The sequence below is a fragment of the Rhinolophus ferrumequinum genome, chromosome 16, assembly GCF_004115265.2.
Source record: "Rhinolophus ferrumequinum isolate MPI-CBG mRhiFer1 chromosome 16, mRhiFer1_v1.p, whole genome shotgun sequence".
NCBI classification, from domain to species: domain Eukaryota; kingdom Metazoa; phylum Chordata; class Mammalia; order Chiroptera; family Rhinolophidae; genus Rhinolophus; species Rhinolophus ferrumequinum.
This window is the reverse complement of record NC_046299.1, coordinates 50274808-50302784: the sequence shown is the minus strand read 5'-3', so window position 1 is coordinate 50302784 and position 27977 is coordinate 50274808. Positions and strand designations below refer to the sequence as shown.

The 27977-nt window shown below is 35.8% G+C and overlaps 1 protein-coding gene across 5 annotated transcripts in view; it reads left to right on the top strand.

Annotated features, from left to right (window-relative positions):
- Positions 1–210: 210 nt before the first annotated feature.
- MICU1 (mitochondrial calcium uptake 1) overlaps positions 211–27977 on the top strand; it is a 187018-nt gene continuing 159251 nt past the window's right edge. For 2 of the 5 annotated variants that reach the window (XM_033131106.1, XM_033131108.1), the window contains exon 1: positions 211–392. The gene's annotated coding sequence lies outside the window, so the exon portion shown is untranslated. Of the gene's footprint in view, positions 393–483; positions 744–27977 lie in introns of those variants that run through there. The other 3 variants (XM_033131107.1, XM_033131105.1, XM_033131104.1) reach the window with 2 other exon arrangements.

Here is a 27977-nt window from a genome sequence, read left to right as displayed (position 1 = left end):
CGTAAACGGGTACCAACGAGGTGGCAGAAGGCACCGTAAATCTCTTAGGCTCCTATATCCCTTGTGTGTGTGTGGCGCGGGTAACAGCAGAGAAAAAGCCGGAGAGTTCTTGGGACCTCCCCCATCCTACCTCCCGCTTTCCCGCCTAAACACTGAGGGGCGGGGCCCGAAGCCGGGGCGGGGCGGGTTACTTCCTTGGCCCCGTCTCACTCCTTTTCCTCTAGGCCCCTCCCACACGCATTTCGCCACGATCCCGACAGGCCCAGCGGCTAGGAGAGTCACGTGAGGCTGGGCGGTGGAGGTGGAGGCTTGTCTCAGCTGTTTCCCCGTCTCTATGGTTTTCAGAGGTAGGCGGTTTTGACGCAGAAGTCCTGGAGCTCGAACGTGGACGGGTGAGTCCTGGGCTCTGAAGGGTGTGAGGAGACAGCCATTCAGGGCAGGCGAAATGGAAGCGGGAGGGGAAAGGCGAAACAACTTTAGGGACCTGATCTCCCGGGCCAGCCGTTTGCTCGCTCTGGAATCAGGCGACTTGTCAGGTCAGGCGGAGAGATAGCTGTCGTTCCCCAGTGCGCTCAGTTCAGGGACTTGAGAGGAGTCCTGGTTCTGTCTGCTTCCCGTCCTCCGCTGTACTTCACCCAGTTCCTTCTCAGTGTCCCGGGAGAACTTCCCGTGCTGAGTGCCTAGCGGCTGCGTTCACTTGGGCGCCGACGTCCCGTTTCCCCACGGGCGACCGGGAGACACAGGTAGACTTGATTGGTATCCCTGGGATTTGTGGATGTGGTTGGAAGTGGGTGGGGGAGTTTGCAGTTAGATCTCTGATGGGGAGAAGTATTAATTATTGAAACGAAGTGGAAAAATCAACGGAGACCCGAAGGAGCAAAACAAAGTGCAGGCTTCTTGGGCTGTTCAGTTTTTAGCTTTTCCAGTGCTTTTCCGTCCTCATTCTCTCTCAAGTTTCCTTCTCACCATCCCATCCTGACCCACCATACGATGTTTTGAGAATGAGCCAGGTGTTATTGACCCTGTGAATGTTGGGAGAAGAGTTAAAGCAGACTTCTTTAAGTTGCTATCTCTGTAATCTTAATGTTTATGGTTTCTTTACCCTCTCTTTCAAATGCCCCAAAAATATTGTAGGTGTTTGTAAATATAAGTAGAATAACCATTTTATAGCCAAGAGACTAGAATAAAATATTTTATTCTCCCTGTGATACCTGGAAAGATCCATTCTCTTTGTTATTTTATAAATAGATGTGTTTATACTGTTTTTTTTTGGGGGGGGGGATTCCTGAATATACCTTTCTTTATGATAAAGCATCTCTTCGGGTCATGTGTGCAAGTGATCTGGCAGCAGAAGAAAGGAGTTTGCAGATGAAGTGAAACAATTTGGGGTTGATAGCTGTAGGAGAGTTTAGGTTTCGTTGAACCATATGACAAATTAGTAAAATGTCAGCATTTTGAGACAGAGGTGTCGGCCAGGATAACCAACCTGCTGTCTTTCTGGTGTTGGACAAGGTAATGAACTTGTTGAATATTGTCTAACCTAAAAACTTTTTAGAAACTACTGCCACTTGTCTGTGAGGTGGCTCTGGCCTCTAGCTACTCTTTATTGTCGCCCTTCATAAATCCTTGATTACCTCTTCCACTTAAGAACATCACTCTGGCCACCTATTTATGTCAAGAAAGTGTCATTAACACTTAAGTGCCCTTAATGAAGATTATAAAGCACAAAGTAATGCTGACAAAAAGTGAAGATTCAGGAGTGGGTTGTGTGCCTGGGGAGGGAGGGATAAAAAGAGTGATAGAAACTAATCAAAACTAAAGAAGCAAGAGAATAAAAGCATGTCTTGCTATCTTCCTTTAAAAATCTAGAGAATATTGGTGGGCCCGGTGGCTCAGGTGGTTGGAGCTCCATGCTCCTAACTCCAAAGGCTGCCGGTTCAACTCCCACATGGGCCAGTGGGCTCTCAACCACAAGGTTGCCAGTTCGATTCCTCGAGTCTTGCAAGGGATGCTGGGCTGCGCCCCTGCAACTAGCAACGGCAACTGGACCTGGAGCTGAGCTGTACCTTCCACAACTAAGACTGAAAGGACAGCAACTTGAAGCTGAATGGCACCCTCCACAACTAACATTGGAAGGACAAACTTGACTTGGAAAAAACTTCCTGGAAGTACACACTGTTCCCCAATAAAGTCCTGTTCCCGTTCCCCAATTAAAAAAAAAAAAATCTAGAGAATATTTACTGTATTCAGTAGGTTTTTTTACATTCTCAAGGGGTGAATCATGAGACTGACTTTCCTATGCTGTCTTAAGAATGAAACAGTGGTCTGTCCCTTAATGCAGTATTATGTAAAATAATTATAACCGATTTTTTTTTTTTAATTGGAGAACAGTGTGTTTCTCCAGGGCCCATCAGCTCCAAGTGGTTGGCCTTCAATCTAGTTGTGGAGGGCGCAGCTCAGCTCCAGGTCCAGTCGCCGTTTTCAATCTTAGTTGCAGTCCACCGTCACATGCAGGAATTGAACCAGCAACCCTGTTGTTGAGAGCTGGCACTCTAATCAACTGAGCCATCTGAAAGATTTAACTGACTCTTCAAATCTTATATTACTTAGTACTATAGGACTAAAATAATGATAAGATTATTAAACCTAATTTGGCCACTTTTAGTCTTTAGTTTTACCTCTTGAGTAATTTTTACAATGGCTGCAGCACTTACTGAACATTAACCATTTTTCCATATAGAATTGTTTAATATATCCCTTTTAAAGAGAACCAGTTTTTAAAAAAATTAAATCACAACTCTTTCCCCCACTCAAAACAAAAAATAGCTTGCTTTTGTGCCAAGGGAAAAGGTTTTAAATAGATGTTCTACTCATGTTTGTAAATTATGAGAAAATTGTTAATGCTTTTAAGACAATAAATATTGATACCTGAGCATATTTGAGAGGAAAATACAGGGGCAGTACTTTTAAATGTTTTATTTCCTGTTATAAAAGTAATAGGTGTTTATTTTGGAAAAATAGAAAAAATTTTAAAAATATAACATTGAAAATTGAAATTCTAATTTATGTTTCCCCTGCAAGCACCAGGTAATCACTAGTTTCTTTTAATATTTGGGAATCAGTGTAACAAAGTAAAGCATCTAGAGTCAGACTCTGAGAGACAGATGGTACTGGTAGATCTAGGCTTATATCCTACAACTTCAGAAACCCAAAAGACAGCAAACTTACTTCCTTTCCTCTATATTTCCAGCAACCTACTGTATACGTAGGAGTCTCATTGGCCTGATTTGGGTCATAGCCCATCCTAGAGGTGACCTCTGTGGCTAGAGTGATAGAATGCTTGTGTAACCTGGATTGTATTTTGTTCCTACCCTGGAGAGTGGTACAGGGAGTGCATACAGTTTCAAACCATATGAATTAGGGTAGGGAGCATATAATTCCTAAAGGAAAATTGAGATAACATTTCCTTTAGAAGGGAGAATGGTAGCTGGACAGGCAAAAACAATAGATATACCCTAAAATAATTTTACATGTAATTTTTTCCTTTTCCAATATAAATTAATTGTATTTTACAGTTTGTATGTTGATTTTTCTTTTTTAATGTCTATTAATTTAATTTATAGAACTTAAATTTAAACTCTTTAAGTACAGATATTTGTACTCTTGTTACATGTATAGTACCCTTGCTCTGGAGTATTTGGATATTATAATTTTAAGTATTTTGTATATTTGGCGAGTTTGTTAAAATTGAGTATTGATAAATATTTTTTATTATTATGGGTGAACTTGATTAATAAATTGCAGTTTATAAGTAGTAAATAAAATTTTTAAATATTTAAGTATATGTAGTTAATATGATTAAATGCTTGATTCTTTTATTTATTTTGTGTTTAAAAATCTGTTAGTTTAGAAACCACTTCATTTTGTGCATTATATGAAAAATAAATCACTATAATTGGCATTAATTGTTGTTATTGGGTATTAACTTTATAGTTAACGTTAATGCCTGGTTCTGTATCTTTATGGATTATTCTGATGATTCATTATATTTTTAGAGAAAATATAATTGAAGCAACATTGTTTACTGTCTTGTCTTTGTTTAAAAGAAATGTTAACAGCTCAATTCAATGGATATTGCAACTTGAATTACTAACATTGGTGGCACAGACTTTAGTGGAAACAGATCTATACTCTAAAACCCAACTCCATTGCTTTTGGGTGTTGAGCAAGTTACTTAATCTCTCTGAATTTGAGTTTATCCCATTTGGAAAATGGAAATGATGATACCTATCTCATAGGGGTCTTGTGAGGATTCACTTAATACATGACAAATGTCTTGGATATAGTAGGTTCTTATTAAATGTAATTGTTATTAATAACAATAACAAAAATAATGTCTCAAGATTTTATTTTCCCAGTTTCAGAATGTTTAGCCATGGGGATTTAAAAATATTTAGGTATCTAAGGAGTTAACTATATTGTTCTTCATTCAGTTTGTCTTGATTTTAGCAGGTTTTTAAATTCCATATTGCATATATAGCAATAAATTAGAAAACTGCTTGAATAAAGTCATTCTTAGTCGACTGCCCAAGTATTTGAAGATTGCCTAATTTAAGTATGATAACTGTCATGCTGGGGGAATGTATTGAGAGAATTTTACACAAACTCTGAGCCCAGTGAAGTTTAATATTAGGTAGAAGGAATAGTACATTCCTTCACTATTCCATTGTATGTATAAACCATATTTTGTTTATCCATCCATCTGTTGATAGACACTTGAATTGCTTTCACCCTTTTGGCTATTGTGAATAAAGCTGCTATGGAGCATGAGTGTTTTTAAAAACTTGTTTGCTAGTTAATTTTCCCAAGTTTATTTCTGTAGCATAAATATGATGAGAAGAGAATTAAACAAAGAGTTACTAGATCTGTTTTCTGTTTCCAACTTTGCTACTGACCAGTTTTGTGATCTTGATGAAGTTGCTTAAAATGCCGTCCTCTCTGGCCTGTTTCCTGTCATGTTGAAAATTTCTAAGGACTCTTAGAGCTCTAATATTCTACTATATTGTTTCCTTTTTTCTTTAAATTTTATCTCAATGTTTTGAGGATATTGGGGCAGAACATGTACTGAATGTATCTTTTGTCAAAAATGTGTGTATTTTTTCTTTTTAAACAACAAAAACCTGTGTCTTTCTAACCCATTGACCCCCCTCCCCAACTTTTCTGTGGGAACAGGAACTTTTCTTTTTGTTCTGAAAAATACAATTCTTCCTTTTGTATAATAAAAGAAATATGAAGAAAAGTAGTGTGTTATGTTGTGTGGCATATTCTCCGTTTGTCCCTCTATTTTCAGTCTTTACCCTTTTCCATCCTGCTTTATGCCCCAGGAAGTCCATGTTCGTGGACTACACATTACAGGCTCCATTCCCTTTGGTATTCAGTAGGGTTAAGCCAGTGACAGAGATGGGAGGGGAGTGAAGTGTGATTATATATATATATATATTTGGCTTTGTTGGTTGGTAATTGTTACAGTCTGCTGAAGGCCACACAACTCTTATTAGGCAGCTCTCTCCCAAAGTTCCAGCTACAACTGATTGTGAGTTCTGGTAACTAATACCTTCCCTGGCCCATTAAGGCCTAGTGGCTTCCCACTGTTATGTCCAGGCTGCTTCACTGTCCCTTGTTGGTTTCTGTTAACACTGTCCACCTCTTTGTAAACAGACCCTTTATTAAATTTTCCCTGATTACACCATCTTTGGTAGTTTCTCTTTTGTAATTTTAAATTTCAGATAAATGAATGAATTGCCATATTCCTCATAGTAAGCTTTTTTTGGACTAGTTTTTTAAAATTGTGGTAAAATATACATACATAAAATTTGCCATTTAAATCACTTTTAAGTGTACCATTCAGTGGCATTAAATCCATTCACATTGTTGTGCAACCATTGCTACTACCATTTCTAAGACTTTTTCATCATGCCAAACAATAACTTCCCATTCCCTCCTCCCTCTAGACCCTGCTAACCTCTATTCTATTTTCTATCTGTGTGACTTTGCCTATTCTGGATACCTATGTAAGTGGAATAATACGATTTTATCCTTTTGTGTCTGGCTTATTTCACCTAGCATAATGTCTTCATACTTCATCTACGTTGTCGGATGTATCAAAATTCCATTCCTTTTTAAGGCTGAATAAGATTCCATTGTATGTACCTATCACATTTGTTTTATCCAATTTTCTGTTGATGGACATTTGGGCCATTCCTACCTTTTGGCTATTGTGAATAATGCTGCTATGACACTGGTATACAAATATCTGCTTGACTCCCTACTTTCAGTTCTTTTGGCTATATACCTAGAAGTGGAATTGCTGGATCATATGGTAATTCTGTTTAACTGTTTTCTATAGTGGCTACACTAGTTTGTATTGCTACCAGCTATGCTCAAGGGTCCGCTATCTCCACATTTTCTCCAACACTTGTTATTTTCTGTTTTTTTTTGATAATAGCTATCCTAATGGGTGTGAAGTGGTAGCTCATTGTGGTTTCGGTTTGCATTTCCATTATATGGTGAGCATATTTTCATGGGCTTATTGGCCATTTGTATATCTTCCTTGGAGACATGTCCAGTCAAGTCCTTTGTCCATTTTTTGAATTGGGATTTTGTTGTTGTTGGACTACATAGTTTTTTAATCAACATACAAGGTTTCTTGGCAAAGTGATTTCACGGATTTGAAATGCTATTTAGGTTAAAAGAAAAGGACCAAACATGTTCATTTCCTTGACTAAAATAGCAAGGAGAGATAATAGATACATTTATGACGAGAGTCTTACTTCGCATTTTAATTCAATGTTTGTAATAAAAGTGTTATATATAAAATATGTTAGGTATTACATATTTATGTAATATTTGAGTGAAATTTATATTACATAACAATTTTTATTTGAATTATCACCATCAGCAGCATCCTCTTCTATTACCTTACAAACAATTATTCGTAATTTACTGTGTGTTAGGCACTGTGCTCAGCTATTCCCAACCATTTCTCATTTAATCCTTTTCATAGTCATTTGCAGTAAGTATTATTATCCCTGTTTTATGGAAGCACAAAATTGCCAAGTCAGGAAACACAGGAGACTGACTTCAAAATTAATGGCCAGTAATCGGTCAAGTTAGTAAGGTATCTAGAATTAATTAACTAGATTACCTTGAGTAAGACACTTAACTTTCTGGGCCTCCATTTAACCCCAAATTATACAACAACAATGCAAACTTACCTACATATTCAGTAGAACTTTAATTTGTGATATTCTAATTTTGGCTTTAATTAAGTCCTAAAATTTAAAACAACATCTTCATGTAAGCAAGGGAAAACATTTATTTAAAAGTACCTGGGTAAGATTTCCAATCAAGATGGTTAAGTAGGTAAAACCGTGCTTGTATCCTCTCATGACCACATCAAAATTACAACTAAACTATCCTGTTTCCCTGAAAATAAGACCGGGTCTTATATTAATTTTTACTCCAAAAGACACATTAGAACTTATGTTCAGGGGATGTCATCCTGAAAAATCATGCTAGGGCTTATTTTCCAGTTAGATCTTATTTTCGGGGAAACATGGTACAAAATACCATCATTGAGATTCACTTGAAGTCTAGCTGAACAGAAATCCTACAACTAAGGACATGCAGAAGAAGCCACATTAAGACTGGTAGGAGGTGCGGAGCCATGCAACGGGCTGGTTCCACAGCCTTGTGTGGCAGTTAAAAATAGGGAGGGATATCTTGGCTGCAGAGGTGCCCTCTGAGGAGGGAGGGGTCCCAGCCCCACACCAAGCTCCCTAGCCCAGGGTTCTAGTGCCAGGAAGAGAAATCTCCACAACTGTCAGCTGTGAAAACCAGCGGAGATCTGTAGCTGAGTGAGACAGAAGGTGACTGGTGTTTCAGGCATTCCGCTTAAATGGCCCATACATGAACTCTAGTTCTCTGAGCTCTATCACTGAGGCAGTAGCTCAAAAGGTGCCAGGAATATATGGGGAGGAACTGAATTGTCTGGATTCAGGACAAAGGCTGGAGGGGCAGCTTTCTTCCACACACAAGTGCTGGAAGAATCAATTGTTCCTTTGTTGAGCCCTCCCCCTACCTGGTATGCATGAGCAGGTGCCATATATGAGTCTCCAACCTGGCTAACACCTGGTTGGCCCTGTCCTGGTGATTACCTGAGACCCTGCACCATGCGATTTCCAGGTCCACTCAAGCCAATTCCAGTGGCTTTTCCATACAAATTGCCTATCTTGGCTCATGCTGTGAAAATTCCTAAAACCACTCAAAGGTTTACAAACCCTAAACAAGCAGCATCTGACCTTGGTATCTCTTGCTGAGCAGCCCCAAGCCAGGCACTAGTGGCTGCTCCAAGCCAGGCACTAGTTGTCCTTAGTTTTGCTGCTTGGCCTTTCCCAAGCACCTCCAAGTCCAGCACGAGTGGCTGACATCTGCGGATTGCCTTGTGGCTCATGCCAGGTAGCCCTGGGCAGGGCACAGGCTGCAGCTAAACTTAGCCTGCAGCAAGGCCACTCCCAGGAGGCCCCAAGGCTGGCATGCTTCAGACCTAGCCAGACCACCACCCGGCTGCCTTTGTGGTCGACACACTCAAAGGACAGTTTGGGCAGGCACCAGAGCCCTGCAAAGCAAATTCTGCTCCATAGTGTCAGCCCCTGCACAACAGCTTTTTCATTTTAGTAAGGGCCAGTCCTCATAACCATTCAGCCCAAAGGTCAATCTCTCCTATTGACATGTTATCAGCAACCAAGACTCAACTACAACAAGAGGGCACCCAACTCAGGTGACCAGGAAGACTGCACCACTGGGCCCCACAGGATGCCTACTACATAAGGCCACTCTACCAAGACCAGGAGACATAGCAGCCCTACCTAACACATAGAAACAAACAAGGGAGGCAGCCAACAAAATGAGGAGACAAAGAAACATGTCCCAAATGAAAACAGGACAAAGTTCCAGAAAAAAGAACTAAACAAAATGGAGACAAGCAATCTACCAGACACAGAGTTCAAAACACTGGTTATAAGGATGCTCAGTGATCTCAGGGAGAGCTTCAACAATGAGATAAGAAACATAAAAATGGAGATAGAAAACATAAAAAAAAACCCCACAGAAATGCAGAATGCAATAACTGAAATGAAGAATACATTAGAGACAAATCAACAGCAGATTAGATGAAGCAGAGGATTGATCTGGAAGACAAGATAGCAGGAAACACCCATTGGGAACATCAAAAAGAAGGGGGGAAAAATGAGAACAGTTTAAGGGCCTCTGGGACAACATTAAGTGTACCAGAAGAAGAAAGAGAGAGTAAGAAATTGAAAACCTATTTGAAGAAATAATGACAGAAAACTTCCCTGGCCTGGTAAAGAAAATAGACATACAAGCTCAGAAACCTCAGTCCCAAACAAAATTAACCCAAAGAAGCCCACACCAATACACACTATAATTAAAATGCCAAAGGTTAAAACACAAACAGAATTTTAAAAGCGGCACAAGAAAAGCAGTTACTTACCTACAAGGGAGCTCCCATAAGACTGTCAGTTGATTTCTCAATAGAAACTTTGCAGGCCAGAAGGGATTGGCATGAAATATTGAAAGTGATTAAAAAAAGAAGAAGAAAAGGAAAAAATAAAAAAGCAAGGATCTACAACCAAGATTACTCTGTCCAGCAAAGTGATCATTTAGAATTGAAGGAAAGACAAAGAACTTCCCTGTCAAGAAAAAGCAAAAGGAGTTCAACACCAAACCAATATTATAATAAATGTTAAAGAGACTTCTTTAAGAAGAACAAAACAAAAAAGATAAAACATATGAATAGTAAAATGACAATGACTATGTATCTATCAACAATTACTTTAAATGTAAGTGAATTAAATTCTCCAATCAAAAGACAAAGGGTGGCTGAATGGATAAGAAAACAAGACTTTTACCTATTTTGCCTACAAGAGACTCACTTCAGATCGCATGACACACACAAACTGAAAGTAAAGGTATGGAAAAAGATAGTTCATGAAAATGGAAACAAACAAAAATCTAGTGTAGCAGTACTTATACTGGACAAAATAGACTTTCAGGTACACAAAGGCTATAACAAGAGACAAAGAACGACCCAGTAATCCCACTTATGGGTATTTATACAAAGAAACGCAAAACTACTTTGAAGGGACATGTGCATCCATGTTTATTGCAACAGTATTTATAGTAGCTAAGATATGGAGGTAACCTGGATATCCATCAATGGGTGAATGGATAAAGAAGAAGTAGTACAAATATACAATGGATTATTACTCAGCCATAAGAAAACAATGAAATCTTTCCATCTGCAGCAACATAGATAGACCTAGAGGGTATTATGCTGAGTAGAGTAAGTCAGACAGTGAAAGACAAATGCCGTATGATTTCAATTACATGTGGAATCTAAACACCAAGATAAACAGAATGGAAGCAAACTCATAGATACATAGAACATTTTGATGGTTGTCAAATGGGAGGAGAGTTGGAGGATGGGTAAAAAAGGAGGAGACGGGATTAAGAGTACAGATTGGTAGTTACAGAGTAGTTGTGGTGACGTAAAATATAGCACAGGGAATATAGTCAATATTGTAATAATTATGTATGGTGTCAGATGGGTACTAGAATTATTGAGGTTATCATTTTGTAAGTTATATAAATGTCTAATCACTATGTTGTACACCTGAAACCAACGTAATATTATATGTCAACTGTAAATGAAAAATTAAAAAAAATTATTAATAAAAAAGGGAAAGAAATACCTGAGTAAATAGAATTTGAAGTACAGATTTAAAAGGCCAGAAAATACCCTGTGAAATATCTAATATTGCTGTCAACCTGGCAGGCTTTTTCTAGAGAGAACATAAATATAGCCATATTTTAATAAAATAGTATCTATAAAGATGTCTGATGCTATGAAGGCTAAAAAAATATTCTGCTGTAATTATTTATGTAGAAGGAGAGTTTCTTGGCAGAAATGTATATTATTCTTATAGGTTGGCCCATAATACTAATCAATTCTTTGCTGTTGAAGGAGACTGAGTAACATGTTGTAGACCCACACTTGAGTTCTGACGTGGAATTATTATATTTTAATACAGGTACCCCATTTTCCATATCTGAAAATTTAATATAGTATAAACGAGAGAGCACTTATTCATTGGAACACTTATAAAATGCAGAGTTCTCTGTAAATGAAAGGTGACATTCTTACTAAATAGTAATTGCTTCATTCTGTCTTCACATATCATTTCTATATCACAGTAGGATTTAGATGTTTTCATTTAATAGGGAAGCCCATAAAGTATTGTAACTCTGTTCTACAGTTGTTCAATGTTTTATATTTTTTTATTTTTTAAGAATTTACTCTTTCTAGGGTCATTCTGAGACTTTTTAGGCTGTCAACCAGTACTTTTGCCATACATTTCTATGTTAAAGCTTTATGAACAAAGCAAACAGACTTAGCAATGAAGGAATTAGCTGATTAACAAATTACAAACCAGAATACAGTTGTAAGTTTACATAGGCCAGTCAGGTTTATTCAGTTGTATGATTAGATTAACTCAACCTAATATGGTTAAATGATTGGCCTTTTTTATGGCCTTGAACTCTTTTTGTTCAAAGTAATTCTTTTAAGCTATTATGGAAATTAACATTTAAGAGCTTTAGGACCACACATGATAAACGTATTATTCATGTAATGTATTATTGTCAACTAGTACATTACATATTTGAATTCTGGCCTGAAAATTTTGGAGGCTGGAGAAGTGCATTTTCACTTTTGCTAATAGCTATCCTAATGGGTGTGAAGTCGTGTCTCATTGTGGGTTTGGTTCGCCTTTCCCTAATGACTTACGATGTTGAACATGTTTTCATGCACTTATTGGCCATTTGTATATCTTTTTTTGGAGAAATGTCTATCCGTGTCCTTTGCCCATTTTTAAATTGGATTTTTCTTTTTTGGTTAAGATTCAGGAATTCTTTCTATATTTTGGATATTAATCCCTTATCAGATATATGATTTGCAAATATTTTCTCCCCTTCTGTGGGTTGTCTTTTCATTCTCTTGATACTACTGCCTCTTGATAGACAAAAGTTTTTTGTTTTGACAAAGTCGATTTATTTTTTCTTTTGTTGCCTGTGCTTTTGGTGTCCATTGCCAAATCTAATGTCATAAAGATTTCCTCCTATGTTTTCTTCTAAGAGTTTTCCAGTTTTAGCTCTTATGTTTAGATCTATGCTCAATTTTGAGTTAATTTTTGAATATGATATAAGGTAAGAGTCCAAATTCACTCTTTTGCATGTGGACATACAGTTTTCTCAGCACCATTTGTTGAAAAGAAATCCTTTCACCATTGAATGATCTTGACACCCTAAGCTGAAAATCAGTTGACCATATATGTGAAGCTTTATTTCTGGGCTCTCTATTTTATTCCATTGGACCCATATATCTGTCTTTATGCTAGTGCCACACAGTTTTGATTGCTATAGTTTTGTAGTAAATTTGGAAATCAGCAAGTGGGAATCCTCCAACTTTGTTCTTTTCCAGTATTGTTTTGGCTGTTTGGGCTCCTTTGAGATTCTATGTGAATTTTTTAAAAAGACTGTTTTTTTAAGAGTCATTATATGTTCACAAAATGGAGGAGATACAGAGGTTTCCCATATAGCCTCTGCCCTCATCCCCGTTATCAACATGCCACACCAAAGTGGTACAGTTGTTACAACTGATGAACCTACTGAAACATCATCATCACCTGAAGTCCATAGTTTACATAATAGTTAACTCTTGGTATTGTACAGGTCTATGGATTTATACAAATGTATAATAACATATATCCATCATATGGTATCATACAGAGTATTTTTACTGCCCTAAAAATTATCTGTGCTCCTCCATTCATCCTTCCCCCTCCCCCCCATCCTTGGCAACCTCTGATTTTTTTTTCTGTGTCCATAGTTTTACCTTTTCCAGAATGTCATTATAGTTGGAATCAATAACATGTGACCATTTCAGGTTGGCTTCTTTCACATAATATGCATTTAAGCTTCCCTCATGTCTTTTTATGAATTGATAGTTCATTGTTTTAAGTGTTGAATAATATTCCATTGTCTGGGTGTATCACATTTTATTAATCCATTCACCTACAGAAGGATATCTTGATTGCTTCCCAGTTTTGGCATTTATGAATAAACCTGCTATAAACATCTGTATGCAGTTTTTTTGTGTGGATGTAAGTTTTCAACTTCTGTGGGTAAATACTACCAGGAAGTGCAATTGCTGAATCATGTGGTGAGAATGTGTTTGGTTTTGTAAGAAACCACCAAACTGTCTTCCAAAGTGGCTGTACCATTATGCATTCCCATCAACAGTGAATGAGAGTTCCTGTTGTTCTATAGCCTTTGCAATATTTGGTATTATCAGTGTTTTAGATTTTGGCCATTGTAATAGGTGTGTATTGGTGTCTCATTTCTTTAATTTGCATTTTCCTAATGGTATACGATGTGCAGCATCTTTTCACATGCTTATTAGCCATCTGTATATCTTTGGTGAGGTGTCAATTCCACATGAATTTTAGGATGGACTTTTGGGATTGTTTTAAATGCTAGAAGTTGAGTTTATTAAAGAACAAACCACATACATCTCCATCTCCTAATTCTCTTCCTTATCTCCATTAAGGAAATCTTTTAGTCCCTGTTCACCCAAATTTTTTCGTTTATTGTCATTTAACACCAGTGTTTTAATGTTTTGACTTTTAAAATTTTTTATTGATGAAGGCTATTTAATTTTGTCATGGATAAATGTCTATTATATTGCTTGCCCTTGTTTTTTTCTTGTTAAAGGTAACAAAGCAAGAATTACAGGTGTATAGAAAGATGAATCCATGGGAATTAATCGAGAGATTAAAGATTTTGGAGAGGATAATGAAATCTGTCATGCTTTCTCACATGGTCTTATAAGGTGATAGCATGGGGTCACTCGTTGAAGTTACTGGGCAAGTAAATTGAAGATGGAAAGAAAAATAACTACTTAAATGTCTTGCTTACACCTTAAATGTCAACTTCAGAATCAGGGATTTCTACTACCTTTAATATTTTAAGTTTTATAAAAAATGAAGAGAATGAGGAAGCTTCATTGTACTGTGGTCCGGTTTCATTTTTTTGCATGTATCTGTCCAGTTTTCCCAGCACCATTTATTAAATAGACTGTCTTTAGCCCAATGTAAATTCTTGCTTCTATTGTCATAGATTAAATGACCATATAGGCATGGATTTATTTCTGGCTCTTTATTCTGTTCCATTGATCTATGCATCTGTTTTTTACCATGTTTCCCCAAAAATAAGACCTAGACAGACAATCAGCTCTAATGCATCTTTTGGAGCAAAAATTAATATAAGACTCAGTTTATATTATATTATACTATACTATATTATATTATATTATAGTATAGTATACCTAGTCTTATAGTAAAATAAGACCGGGTCTTATATTAATTTTTGCTCCAAAAGACGCATTAGAGCTGATTGTCTGGCTAGGTTTTATTTTCAGGGAAACACGAAACACGGTATGCCGATGCCATGCTGTTTTGATTATTGTAGCCTTGTAGTATGATTTGATGTCAGGTAGCATGATACCTCTTGCTTTGTTCTTATTTCTCAAGGTTGCTATGGCTATTTGGGGTCTTTTATGGTTCCATATAAATTTTAGGATTATTTGTTCTAGTTCTGTGAAAAATGTCATTGGTAATTTGATAAGGATTGCATTGAATTTATATATTGCCTTAGGTAGTATGGACATTTTAACTATATTAATTCTCCCTATCCACAAGCATGATATATGTTTCCATTTATTGGTGTCTTCTTTAATTTCTCTCTTCAATGTCTTACATTGAGTACAACTATGTACAACTCTTTTACTTCCTTGGTTAAATTTAGTCCTAAGTATATTAGTGTTTTTGAGGTAATTGTAAATGGGATTGTTTTGTTAATTTTTCCTTCTGATAGTTTGTTATTGGTGTATACATAAGAAATGCAACTGGTTTCTGAATATTAATTTTGTATCCTGCTACTTTACTGAATTCATTTATCAGTTCTAATAGTTTTTTGGTGGAATCATTGGGGTTCTCTATATATAGTATGATATCATCTGCATATAATGACAATTTTACTTCCTCCTTTCCAATTTTTTATTTCTTTTTCTTGCCTGATTACTGTGGCCAGAACTTCCAGTACTATGCTGAATAAAAGTGGTGAAAGTGGGCATCTTTGTCTTGTTCCTGATCTTAAGCGGAATGCTTTTAGCTGTTCCCCATTGAGTATGATGTTAGCTGTAGGTTCATATATTTCATTTTAATGATTGATATCATTTACACTTCTTGGCTTAAGCAAGGTAGAACTGACATTCAGGGTCAAAATAACACTTATGATTAAGAAATACATAAAAATTGCCCCATATGTACAGCTCTGGAAATAATTTATGTATTAGTTTTCTAAGTAACAACTACCTTTTATTTATAATGATTTTTTTTAAAGGGCTTTAGACTTAGATAGACGTGGGTTCCAATCTGGCCTGGACCTTTTATTCTGTGTTCTTAGAGCTACTTATCCTTTCCTCAGTGCATTTTCATCACCTGAAATGGATAGAAGTAGAGAATTTAAACAAATTACCATGGGAGAAATTGAAACATTTTGTAGAGAACTACCCTTCAAAGAAAAAAGAAGTGATAAATGATTTAACCAGTGCACTAAACAAATAGATTATTTTCATACTGTTTTAAACTTCCCAGAGCTTAGCAATAGAATCAGCACTTTAGTACATTATTTAACTTTTAATTTAAGCAAAACTTGACAGAGGTGAGAAAAATAAGGCTACAACCTATAGTAAATATAGATGTAGAAGTCTTAATTGAAATAGTCAGAATTTAAAATTCATATTTTAAGAATTATATACAGTAAAATTGATTTATCTTTTTGCTGTGCATTTCTGTGAGTTTTAATACATGTATAGCTTTGTGTGACCATCGTCACAGTCAGGATACAAAGTTTCACCCCCAAAATCTCGGTGTGGTTCCTTTGTAGTCAAACCGTCTCCCTACCAGTAACTTCTGGGCAATCTGATCTGTTCTCCATCACTAAAAGTAAAATAGTTTTGCTTTTCCAGAATGTCACATGAAAGTATGTAACCTTTTGAAATGGCTTCTTTCAGCAGCAGCATAATACCTTTGAGATTCCTGTTGAAAATGTCCATAATTTGTTCCTGATTGATTGATTGATTGATTGCTGAGTAGTATTCCATTATTATGGATGTACTAGAGTTTTTCCATTCAACTGTTGAAAGTCATTTATTTCCAGTTTTGGTGATTATGAAAAAACTGCTATGAACATTCAGGTACAGGTTTTTGTGTGAATGCAAGTTTTTATTTCTAGAGTAAAAGCCTAGGAGTACACCATCTTGCCTTCCTACCAACAATGTGTTAGAGTTGCTCTGCATCTTTGGTATTATCAGGTATTGTTGGTTTTAGTATTGTGTTTGTTTTTGTTTTGTTTTGTTTTGTTTCCAGACATTATAATAGATATGTAGTGGCATATAATTGTAGTTTTCATTTTAATTTTTCTAATAGCTGAAAATGTTGAGCATCTTTTCCTGTGCTTATTTGTCGCTTATATATCTTCTTTGATGAAGTATCTATCAAATCTTCCACCCATTCTTTGATTGGGTTGTTTGTATATACTTTATTATGATTAGAGATCTAAAATATGTAGACTCATCTCTAGGGCAATAGTAGTACTGGCACTATGCAGATGCCCAAAAGTCTGAGAAAGGGAAACTCTTTTTTCTGACCAAAGGCACTTGGTCTCAAGAATTTGGGGAAATTCCTATTACTTTCTTTTCTATCCTCTAGCACAGTGGTTTCCAGCAAGGCCTGATTTTTGCCTCCCAGGAAACATTTGGCAATGTGTGAAGACATTTTTGTTCTTCAAATGGAAAGGGGGTGCTACTTGTTACTAGTAACACCAACCCAGGTAAAGGAAAAGAAACTGAGTTAGAGGAGAAAAGAGAAATAGATGTGGACCTGAAGGGCTTTGGGTATTTGGGGCTTCTGAGAAGTTTTGGGAGGTGACATGATAGTTTTTTGAATCTTTGGCCTTTTCGTCACAGAATCACAGAATGTTAGGTAGAAAAGAATCTGGGAGTCCATGTAACCTGATTCCCCCAATTTTATAAGTAAGAACACTGAGACCCGATGGTATCCAGGGTTTAAATTTGGATAGTTGGGATCTAAATTTAAGACTTCTAAGTCTAATGAACTTTGCTGTTTTACACATCATTGCTCCCTTTTCTCTTTTTGTGTTTAGGAATACTTTCTGTTTACAGGACGACCAAGGTGAGACCTCCATGCTAGGGAAAGGTGAAGAGGGGCATTTAGATTACTGTCTATGTTAGCTTGCCAAGCAGAAGCTTTGTATGGGAAAAAAGACTGAGCATTTGTGTTTTCTTTATACTGTGACTTAGAAACCTGACCGTGGATGATGGAACTGGAAACTCCATTCTTAGGATATATTAATAGCTCTCTTTGGTCTTGAGAACTGTCAGTGAAGCTAAAAGTGCTTTGGAATGACTTGCAGTCTTAAGGTATGAATAGCAGAAGAGAAAAAAACAAGGAAAAAAGAAAGAGGGAATAGGGTTGTGTTTCATGGGGCTGGTAGAATGCTCCGAAACAATTGTTTCAGATTCTAACCTATTTACAAATACATTTTAAGGTGGTATTACTTTAATTTCAACTTTAGGAGTTTACTATTTTCAAATCTAGTCAAAATTCTGGCCTTTTCTTATAACCACCATTAGGATTTTAGTATACTCATTTTCTGATTTAGTATACTCATTTTTCTTGTAGTGATTAAATACATATCAGGAAAATATTAATGGTTATTCTCTGTTTATGGATACATTTGATTAAACTGATCTGTAGAGTTTAGCAGAGGTAGCTTAAGATATTTTGATAGATGAAGTGGTTTCTTTACTGGTCTTACCCAATGTTAAACATATGTTTTTATTTTGTTAGCTCCTCTTTTGTCTGTACAAAATAGGGATGCGATGACTAATAATGTTAGTTACTCTTAATGCTGCAAGTTAGTTCTGGTTAGTTTTCCATATCTCTAACAGTTTTTCTCAACCAGAGTTGCTCATCTGAACCACAGAACAAAATTAATTATTTCTGTGATTAATTTCTCAATTTTATTTGTATTGACACAAAACCACTACCATTCTAAAGGTGTAGGAGAAAAGTTAATTCATTGCCTAATGGATATTTTCATTCTCTCATGGAACACCTGTGAGAAAGGCTGCAAGAGTTCAGTAACTCTGCACCATTGCTACATAGGGATAAAGTAGGTTGCAATTGATGAAAGTGCAAGTAAGGACTGTGGACATTTTTTTCTGTTTCTTCCTGTTTGGAGAAATACTCTGAGGAGTCATAGGCGTAATTGAGTATTTTCTCAAAGAATATGAAACGTGTGTAGTCATTGTGATTGAATCTAAGCACATGATGTTTACAAATGGAAAATGCCTTATAGCAGGAAATACTTTTTAAACTTAGTAGGCTCATCTTTGAATTTCATAAGTGTCTCTGAAGAACAAAAGATTTTAATTTTGATGTAATCCAATTTATTGTCTTTTTCTTTTATAGTTTGCTCATTTTGCCTTCATTAGTTCTTGTGTTGTAGTCAAGAAATGTTTGCCAAAAGTGAGGCAAATAATTTCTTATATAAGATTTATTTTATAGTTTTAGGTTTTACATTTAAGTATACGATCCATTTCAAGTAAATTTTTATATATGGTTTGTGGTCAAGGTTCATATTCTTTGCACATGGTTGTCCAGTTGTTCTTGCACCATTTGTTGAAGAGTGGGTATTGAATTTCGAAGTCTTTTTCAGCATCTATGAGGATGATCATACGATTTTTACTTACATCCATTAATGAAGTATATGGTATTAACAATATTCCTAATTTTAAAGAAACCTTGCATTCCTGGAATACATCCCACTTTGTTACGGTCTTTGTTTTGTAAATGTAATATTAGATTCTGTTTGCTAATATTTTATGTTTGCATCAATACTAATGAGTGACTTTGCTGTGCAGTTTTTTTTGTACTGTATTTGTCAGAGTTAGCTATCAATGTTATACTTTGGGATTGTGAAGTTTTTGCTTCATTTTAAATGCGTTTGGACTCCTTTTATCTTTTGAAGGTTTGTTAGAATTTCCTTCTGAAGCCATGTGGGCCTTAGGCTTGTTTTATGGAGTAGTTCAGTAATGATTTTCTCTATGTTAACCTGCCCGTTTAAGCTTTAGAACCCTAATGAGGTCAATTTTGTTCATCTTATTTTCCCATAAGAAATTTCTGCTTTACTGAGGTTTTCACATTTATTTGCATAGAGATCTACAAAGTAGTCTCTTAATATTTAAAATTTCTTTTGTTTCAAAGGTCATTTCCCCATTTGTATATTTGTGCTCCTTCCCTCTTTTTCTTGTTAGCTAATTGTTTATTATTTTAGAAAAAAAATTTTAACTTATTAATTAGGCTTACTACTTTTCTCTTATTTATCTCACTTAAATATATGTGCTTTTATCTTAATTCTTTTTTTGTACCATCTTTTGCTTTATTATATGCTATTTTTCTGGGTTTTTTTCTTTTTCTTTTTTTAGCCTGAAATTTAATTCATTTATTTTCTTTCAGTTGTAACTGATGAAAGTATTAAGTTTCTATGCATTTTCCTCTGATCACTATTTAACATGTATCGAGTACATCCTGATAGTATCTTCATTATCATTTTTAAAGTAAATTTTGTTTCAAATTGAGATATAATTGACATAATACTAGTTTTGGGTGTACAACATAATGATTTGATATTTGTGTATGTATTGCAAAATGAGGTTTTAGAAAATTTATATTGGTCATCATTGTTTCTGTTGATTCCTGGACGGTTTGTTTGTTTTTGTTTTAAACAAACTGTTTCTTTGGCTGATTTATTTTTTCTTTTCCTTATCCACACTTTGTTTTTCAGTGCAGCTAACTGAAAGGGAAAATTGCCAGTCTTCACTTCTTCCTTCAGCAGGCATAAGTTTCAGGTTTTATTATTGCAGTAAAAGGGCTCTATGGTGTGTGTGTGTGTGTGTGTGTGTGTGTGTGTGTGTGTGTGTGTGTGTGTGTGTGTGTGTGTGTGTGTGTGTGTTGAGAAAGTGAACCATGGACGTAGCTGATGGATGAAGGAATGTTTCAGAGTATCAGAAAGTTGAGTCCTATAGGATATCGACGTGCTTTTCCATAGCATCTTCATTTAGCACGAATATGTACGAAAGTTTTGTGTCGAGCCTAACATTTCTGTGAGGTGATTCTTCTTCCTGCAGAATTATGTTTACTGTTAGAGACTTGTGCAACTTAAATTAATTTTAGATTCTCACCCAGATCATTTAAAATATCTAACTCTGTTCTCTGCTGAACAGTTAGGTGAAGTGTGAACTTTCCTCATTTATTCTGTCAGTAATGTCACTTTGAGGTATGAAAGTGTATCTTTTCTAGACATGAACGTTAATCTCGACTGTATTTTGGCAGTCATCCCAGTGTCTTCAATGCAGAACTTTCAATCTGATTCATTTCATCAAAAGATATGTATGGGGATGTTTCAAAAATTATTTGGCATAATTAAAGCCTAAGATATTGTTGCAGTTTTAGAAGTACTGTAGTTGTGTAGTACAAATTATGTTTTCCGTCGCTTGTTCCATTCCTCAGCTTATTCTATTCCTTAGATAAAATGACAAAGCAAAAAGATGACAAAGTCTTCTAAGATAATGCATTCAGCCAAATCCTTTTGTAAAGAATTCTTAGCTTTTTCCTACCCTAAGTAAATCTTCTTCCTTGGAGCCTTTCTTGAGCCCTTTCCACTTTCTAACCTAAGGTAATATTTCATTTTGAATTCTTGTAAATATGTTCTTGTAGCTCTTACCTTTTTTCTTGCTTTGCATTGTTGTTATTTCAATAGTTGTTTTGTGCTCACTACCAAATAATAAGATTTTTGTGGGTAGACTGTATCTTGTTCATTTTTGTGCCTCTTGCAGTGCCCTCACAATACCTTGCTCAATAATGACTTGAATGAAATAATGGCTGTTGGACATTTTGGATTATGTGCAATTTGCTTAAACCAGTGAGGCTAATGTAGGATGTTACATCATTAATAACCACTCAGGATGGCTTTCTTCTAACAAAAAATACAAAATACTTTTACATTTTGTTTTTCTGAAATGAACCCTTAAAACCAGAAAGGACTTAAAAATAAGTACCACCTGTGCTCTGCATCTCCTAGAATACAGTCTCAGGTAAGGCTTTTACTAGTCACATAGTTAGCTAGTAGTAGAGCTAGAAAGAGAACCTAAGTTTCCTGTATCTACTCTAGTGAAACTGAGCAGTAACAGTTGTTATTGCTGTTAGTGATAACTTCAAATTCATTCATTGGCACTGAGAAGACTAAGAAGCCTAAAACAGGTTGACAGGTATATGTTAAAATGATTTCATAGAAAAGGTACTATAATAGTGGTGCAGAATGTTAATTCTACAGGAATTCAGAGGAAGAAATCAAGAATGATAATGATTTTACATAACTTTTATGGATGGGGTGGAATTTTATTTGAACCTTAAGGAAGGGCTGGTCCAGGGAATAGTACAGAAATAGTTTGTCATGTTAAGACATTTGGAAACAGTGATAAAATCAAGCCAGAAACTTGACTATCCTCAATTACAGTCTAATAACCTATCTATTGTATTTATTGTATCTATTCACCATATTTATAATTATTTAGCATTATTCAACTTACAATATTTCTATTTAAATCAATACGTATTTGAATGTATTTAATGCCCAAAGTATTGTGTTAGGCTCTCTGTATTTTGTTAGACTTAGTACTCATGTTTCAGCTTTTGTGCAGATACCTAAGCCCGGTTTAGTAAGTTCTATGGGTATATAAGCTATGAATGTGAAATTAATTGTGAAACTATGTTTGTTGTAATAATTCTTATAGTCTGCACAAGGAATAACTTGGCCGACTAATATGAAGCTACTTAAATCTGTTCTCAGAAGTCCATATGTCTTAAATACAGCAATAGCAGATACTCATTTCTTTTCCATTCTCCTGTGTTCATGGCAACTATTGTTTTCATATATTGCACATGTTTTGGGGATAACACACACCCTTTGCAGAGAAGCATTGCAAGTGAAATAAACACACTTGTTTATGTTTACATGCTGCCTAGTGTTTACTTAATAAGTTGTTCTAGGTTATAGCTTTAGTAAAACAGATTCAGAAAAAGTATATCCATCTGTATTGTGAAACACTGAAGTACTCATGTCATTATACTGCAGTAGAATTCGGCATACTGTGATTGTTAGTATGGATTTTTGACATACTATTTACCATTGTAATTCATTCAGAATTTCAATTGTCATTCTTTTTTTCTGTTTTCAAAAGGGTAAATATGATGGCAGAATGATGGATAATCTTGTTTTCCAGTGGAGTGTGAAGATGAAACCCTTCTGGGATATTTTTGAAAATTTTCTTGCTGTTTAAATTAAATCATTCTTTTCAATAATATAATGAATAGATAATCTACTCAAATATTTTGAAAAGTATAACCAGTCATTAGAATGAAAAACAGTGGATGGAAAAAAATCTTCCCAGTCAGCTCTGGTGGAGCTCAGTCAAATAGAATTGGAAAAGTATTGAAATGGTTCAGACTGAAAGTTTTAGACTTTTTTGGTTGTTTAATAAAAAACATTCAACTCAAAAATAGCATTGTTTGAAAGTGTTTATATTACATCTGGCCAGACATGTTTTATCTAAAACAAATCTAGATGAAAAGAATGCCCTTTTTTTTAACAAGGAAAGAAAAGTGAAACCTCAGGGCTGGGAATATGACTGGAAAAAATGAAAATAAATACAGCTCAATATGTTAGTAGCCCTCAGAACAACAGCGATGAACTCTTAAAAAAATAAAGATTATCCAACTCATGTACTATGGGGGATCAGAAAGGCGTTCCCTTATATACTGCTGGTGGGTATGTAAATTGGAATGTCAGTATTGAAGGTTAATTTTACAGTATCTGTAAAAATTAAAATGATCACACTACTTTTAACCCAGCAGTTTAATTTCTAGATATCTGTCCCACAGACACACTTGAATAAAAATGAGTTAAAATAAATGCACAGGGAAAAAAGTCTCTGTAGCTATATTTGTAATGGCACAGTATGGAAACAGTTGTATGGTATTGCCAAATAGTTAAATTGTCAACAGTCATAGAATAAAATACTCTGTAGTAGTTAAAAAGAAAGAGGTAGATCTGTATATCCCTTGATGGAATGATTTTAAGTTGTATTAAGTTTAATAAAATTGCAAATGTATGTAGTATGATTCCATTATATAAAATAAGGGGTAATGTAAAGCATCCCAAATGATGAATATGTGAATATACATGTGTATATGTAATATTATTTATATGTAAATGAATAGAACAATATCAAGACAGATGCATACAGACATCTTTCTGAGGTTACTTTTAGGGAAAGTGGTGGGATTTCAGATGTATGAAAATGAGGACAGTTTCTGTACAATAACATTTTCAACTGTAAAAATGTATTCCTCTATTATTTGTAACAAAAATGCAAGCAGTCTTGCTTGTTCCACACTGAAATCTGTATAAAGCCCAGCAAATCAATATTCCCATCGTTTTCCCTTCTCTAGACTCTTCATTTATTGCCTTCCCCTAACTCGATTATACCAGGGCAGAAGGAAAGTGAGTGTGGTTCCCTAGGTTCAATGAGCCTGAGTATTTAAAACTTTTGGGAAATTCTCACTGGCATCTGCTCCAGGAGTGGAGTTTGAATGAAATCGCAAAGCAGAGGGGCAAGATGTCAACATGGTCCAAAGACTGGCCTTTGAACCATGGAAGTCCCCAAACTGGATCTGATCAGTGCCTTGGAATTGATAGGATTCAGAGAAGCTTCTTTAAGCTGACTGATAGGGAGATTGAAATTACAAACCAGATTGACAGTTTATTAATTTACCATGAGAAATATAGCTAGCATAAGATACTCCTGTCTTCTGATCAGCATGTTTTCTCTTTGAAGACAATCTACATAAGAAGCTGAATTATAAATTATAAAATTAGTGAGCATGGAAATAGACTAAAGGAGAGTTATTCTAGAATATAGGCATACCTTGGAGATATTGCAGGTTTGGTTCCACACCACTGCAATAAAGCGAACGTCACAATAAAGTGAGTCACACACATGTTTTTATTTTCCAGTGGATATGAAAGTTCTGTTTACACGATACTGTAGTCTAGTAAGTTTGCAATAGCATTATGACTAAAAAACAGTGTACACACCTTGATTAAAAAATACTTTATTACAAAAAAAAAATGCTACCCACCATCTGAGCTCTTTCAGTGAGTTGTAATCTTTTTCCTGGTGGAGGGTTTTTGCCTCAGTAATCACTGGCCATGGTGATGGTTGCTGAAGGTTGGTATGGCAATTTCTTAAACTAAGACAAGAATGAAGTTTGCTGCATCAATCGACTCTTCCTTTCATGAGTGATTTCTCTGTAGCATGCAATGCTGTTTGATAGCATTGACCCACAGTAGAACTTCTTGAAAAATGGAGTTAGTCCTCTCAGACCCTGCCACTGCTTTATCAACTAAATTTATATGATATTCTAAGTCATTTGTTGTTATTTCGACATTCTTCACAACATACCAGGAGTAGATTTCATCTCAAAAAACCACTTTCTTTGCCATCCATAAGAAGCAACTCCTCAGGTTAAAAGTTTTATCATGAGATTGTGGCAATTCAATCACATCTTCAGTCTCCACTGCTAAATCTAGCTCTCTTGCTATTTCCACCACATCTGCAGTTATTTCAAGCTCCACTGAAGTCTTGAACCTTTTAGAATCATCTATAAGGGTTGGAATCAACTTCTTCCAAACTGCTGTAATGTTACTTTTTTGACCTCTTCCCATGAGTCACAAATATTCTTAATGGCATCCAGAATAGTGAATCTTTTCCAGAAGATTTTCACTTCACTTTGCCCAGATCCATCACAGGAATCATTATATATGGCATCTATAGCCTTATGAAATGTATTTCTTAAATAGCAAGACTTGAAAGTCAAAATAACTCCTTGATCCATAGACTGTGTTAGCAGAATGAAAATAACATTAATCTCGATGCACATCTCCATCAGAGCTCTTGGGTGACCAGGCATTGGTAATGAGAAGTAATATTTTGGAAGGAATCTTTCTTTTTTGAGCAGTAAATTCAACAGTGGGCTTATCATGTTCAGTAAACCATGTGTAAAAAGATGTGCTGCTGTTGTTCCATTTACAGAGCACAAGCAGATTTAGTATAATTCTAAAGGGTCCTAGGATTTTTCAGAATGATATCATTTTCAGAATGAAAAAAAAAAAAAAGTTGGCTTCAACTTAAAGTCAGCAGCTGCATTAGCCCCTAACAAGAGAGTCAGCCTGTCCTTTGAAGCTTTGAAGCCAGGCATTGACTTCTCTCTGTGGAAGTCCTCGATGGCATCTTCTTCCAATAGAAGACTGTTTCATCTACATTGCAAGTCTGTTGTTTAGTGTGGCAACCTTCATTAATTATCTTAGCTAGGTCTTCTGGATAACTTGCTTCAGCTCCTATGTCAGTTCTGTTTAACTGAGCTCTAAGTTTTGTTGGTGGCCAAATTTGGGTAGATCTCAGAAATATATCTTGGCCTCAGAATTAGTAGATAGTGTTTTTAACAATAGTGCTGGGTAATAGATGGTAATAGTACAACAGAGACTTATTTAGACGTGTCAGGATTGGAAGACCCGAGCAGTCCTTTTTTTAAATGTGCAATTGTCAGAGGTCAAAAATACGAAGGGATAAAGCTCATAGAAAATTGCAAGCAGAAAATTTTAAGTCAGGATCAGGATAAGGTCTGGAATTCTAATAGTTTTGTAAGTTGAATAAGAATGTGCTAATAATAAAAGTTTTGGGATATGAATTTGACTTAAATAAGGCTTATCTTTGTAGGGAACCTTGTCATGATATGGGTTGGTTGCTGAAATGTTGTGCCTGAACCCACTAGTAGGGCTGGTAAATGACAGTTCCTAATTAAGGAAAATGAAGCATCAACCTCTGGTCCAGCCTTTATTTTTCTTTAAATGAAAAATAATTAAATGAAATCTTCCCAAAGCATCACTAAATTTTATTTGCATCACCTCAATTTTTCTATAAATTAAAAAAAAATGAATATACATTTTACATTAATTTGATTGGCATGCACATATTACCTTATATTTTGCCTTTAAAATTCAATGACAATTCTCATGAAATACTGTATATTTGTTTGCATGGATAAATACCTAAGCATAGTTTTAAAAATGAAATGGTATATCGTAAAAATCTCCTTTTATCTTACCCATCTCCACCCCCAACAGCCCACTGCTCTTACTTTGTGTGTGTGTCCTTCTACACTTACTGCATGCCTGTTTCCTTTTTTACATAAAAGGCAGCATGCTATATATGATATTCCACACCTTGCTGGGTTTTTGTTTTTTTCAAAGTACACAATGCAACTTTATTACATTATATTATAAATCTGTAATTCCTTTGACATTATTATTTAATGACGTGCCTTTACAAAAACTAGAAAGCACAGGTAACTAAATTCAACAGAAGTAAACTTCATTCAGAGGTCAGTGTAATTCCCCAATGTGAACTTTATTTTCAAGGGATTAATGATTTATCCAGGTTAGATCAATTATTGAGTCAGCTCTTCTGACTAGAGAGTATTATAATCATATTATTTATATATATATACACATATATATGTTTATATGTATATATATACGTATATATATATATACGTATATATATATGTATGTATGTGTGTATGTATACGTTTTTGTTTTTTTGTTGTCTCCCATTCCGCCTTCCCCACACACACACACTCCGGTTCCAGCCGTTGTTTCTCAGTCTAGTTGTATAGGACACAGCTCCCTGGCCCATGCTGGTATTATGAGCTTTGCGCTCCCCCGGTTGAGGCAGTTGGTCACTGGTTTTTGGTCAGCCTCTCACATAGCAGCTCACAGCAGCTCTTGCCGGCTGCCAGCCACTCATGCTGGCTGCCGGCCGCGCTGGCCACTCCTGGGCAGCCGCAGGCAGCACACAGCAGCCCAGCTCTAAGGAGACCATTGTTCACAATCTTAGCCATAGAGGGCGCAGCTCATTGGCCCATGTGGGAATCGAACCAGCGACCTCGGCGTTAGGAGCACAGCACTCCAACCACCTGAGTCACCGGGCCGGCCCAGTCATATTATATTTAACAAATAAATTCTGAGCCATAGGTAGAGGGAGGACATATCTGCTGTCTTCTTCTGCATCAAATCATAACACCAGATACAGTGCCTCACAGTTAGCATGTGTATTTACATATATAACATATATTTTTAATTCCTGGCTTTGTTTTAATCAGTTATAGGTTAGAGATTTAAAAACTATTGATGTTTCTGAAAGGTCATTATCTCATCTTGCCTCTATCAAATGTCTTCGTTAATATTTTTTTTACAGTTGACATTCAATATAATTTTATATTAGTTACAGGTGTACAGTGTAATGGTTAGACATTTATATACGTTGTGCAGTGATCCCCCTTATTAGTACCCACCTGGCACTATACATAGCTGTTCAACATTATTGACTATATTCTCTATGGTGTACTTTACACCCCATAACTATTTTGTAACTACCAATTTGTATTTCTGAATCCCTTCACTTTTTTCACCTAGCTCCACAATCCCTCTCCAGTTGGGCAACCATCAGTTTG